Genomic DNA, 2334 nt, shown 5'->3' with positions numbered 1-2334 from the left:
GAGAGAGTTTTTTTAATCCTTTTTTTGAGAGAGAGAGAGAGAGAGAGAGAGAGAGAGAGAGATCAAAGAGATCAAAGAGTCCGCGCTAGTGCAGACGCGAGTTTTCTTTAGAGAGAGAAAAAAGATCAATGTGTGTGTGTGTGTGTGTGTGTGAGAGAGAGAGAGAGAGAGAGAGAGAGAGATCACCGACTTTGTCTTCCACAACCACATGGTCGCAGCCGTTACTCTCAAGCTTAAATTACTGAAGCACACATTGGATATCTGGAAAAGAAGCATGAACGCCTTTTCTCTCACATTGTGTCTGCAATATCGGCTCTCAAAACATTCCATTTTGCCAACAACAAACTCGCCAAGCTTATCTCCCGCATCCAATGTCACTGGGATGCCTTGTGCACCCACACCACTGTCTTTCTAGCAACCCCTTCACCTTCACCCTCTTCAATGGAGAGTTCCACAAGAGCGGTCTTGCCTCCGCCACTGGCTAGTAGTGAGTTGCATGAGAGGGTGGTATGCATGAAAACTTGATCCTTGCCAAGCTACCCAATAATTAGCCTCCTTGGCGGCCTGGTCATGTCAATTCTGAGCGCTCTCTCTCTCTCTCTCTGTCTCTCTCTTTTTGTTTTTTTAATTTATAATGAAGGTATAGCCCCTCTTCACATGTATGAAATCACTAGCTAGCTACACCAGGATAGATAGTGTCGGTTATCCTCAAACACTAACAAAGCGACTCTTGCTTGTTCCTTGATGCTTCTACAATGTCCAGGGAAGTCACTTCTTCTTTTTAGCTTTTGCCGCCTTAGACTTTGTAGGTGTGATTAACAAATAAGTAAAGAGACTTATAGCAGATAGGACAGACACAAGAGGTCCATACTTAACGGCAAAATCCTTCAGCCATAGAAACTTCTGTTCTGAGGACTTCTCTGCAAGTAAGTCCAATTCGTGGATCGGGGTGGAAAATGCTTCCTGCAGTGCAGATTTTCCGGTGATCCTGTATCTAACAACAGCAGGGACCTTTTTCCCTTGACTCCAGAACAAAAACATGAACCACAGACTTTCCCGCTTCTAGCTTGTCCCATGAGTTGGAAGCGTTTCCATTAACCAGGTTAAACTTTTCACTAGGCCAGGTGTCATCATTCAAACTCACATCATACGCAGTGCTGAAGCCCACGTTATGGAGGCTGATGGAGACGGTGACATGCTCTACGGACTTGAGCTTTAAGATGGAAGCGCGTTTGTGCACCACCAGGAAGGCTTCGGCTGTTGCACTCATGCAGGGGCAGAAGAGCAGGAGAAGCAGGACTCCAAAAGCCCTTAGCAGTAACAGATCTCTCTCTCTCTCTCTCTCTCTCTCTCTCTCTCTCAGAGTCAGTGTCGAAGAAGAAGGCACATTACAATTTGCTCGCCAGCTGTGACCTCTGCTATCTTTGTTGAATGTAAGCACCGTGCAGAGTAAAATAAAAAAGGACGCGAACTGCATTGCCTTGCATGGTGCAAGGTAGCAGGAGACCTCTTGCGCTGCCCTGCGTTGAAGACAAAGACAGAACAGATCGCGCTATGCCTCTCTTTCATGCACTCCTCTCTCTCTCTAGTCTCTCTCTCTCTCTCTCTATATATATATAAAAACTCTCTGAAGGAGTCCTACACCGGCGCGGACTCCTACAGACAGTTTTTTCACCTCTCGTGTTTCAGACAGAGGTTTCTCTCCCATGCACTCCTGTCTCTCTATCTCTATAAAAGAAACTCTCTGAAGGCGCCCACGCCGGCGCGGGCTCGTTGAGAGAGTTTTTTTTAAGGGAAAATTTTCAAAATACCCTTCTAATTTGTGGAAATTTCTAATATACCTCTCAAATTTCAAAAATTCTCAAAATACCCTTGTATCTATTTTCGTTGGATTCTTCAAGATTTTCTAATCTTTATTCTTGTTTGACAATTGAGATCCGTTTTTGAGTGCTTACATGTAATTTGTCCCCAATTACCTCGCAAAAAAAAACAAAATATGTCTAAAAATAATGAAGCAATTCATCTCCAAAGCCTACATAACGGACTCAAATTTTAGTTTTAGCATCATGTATGGTAGACAATCACTCTTCTTATGAAAAGCTACAATTTTTTTTGTTTTTGGAGAAATTTACTCTCACAATCAGGGGTAATTTGGGAATTTTGGAAAATTTGAAGGGCATTTTAAGAATTTATGACAAATTATGGGGGTACTTTGGGAATTTTTGAAATTTGAGGGGTATTTTGGGAATTTCCACATATTAGAGGGGTATTTTGGTAATTTTCCCTTTTTTTTACACACACACACACACACACACACACAGAGAGAGAGAGAGA

The 2334-nt window shown here is 42.9% G+C and overlaps 1 pseudogene; it reads right to left on the bottom strand.

Annotated features, from left to right (window-relative positions):
* Positions 1-695: 695 nt before the first annotated feature.
* On the bottom strand, positions 696-1322 carry LOC147465434 (uncharacterized; annotated as a pseudogene).
* Between the last annotated feature and the right edge of the window lie 1012 nt (positions 1323-2334).

This window comes from Adiantum capillus-veneris, chromosome 1, assembly GCF_014529385.1.
Source record: "Adiantum capillus-veneris isolate H3 chromosome 1, ASM1452938v2, whole genome shotgun sequence".
Lineage (NCBI taxonomy): Eukaryota > Viridiplantae > Streptophyta > Polypodiopsida > Polypodiales > Pteridaceae > Adiantum > Adiantum capillus-veneris.
The sequence above is the reverse complement of the archived record's forward strand: the minus strand, read 5'-3'. Positions and strand labels throughout refer to the sequence as shown.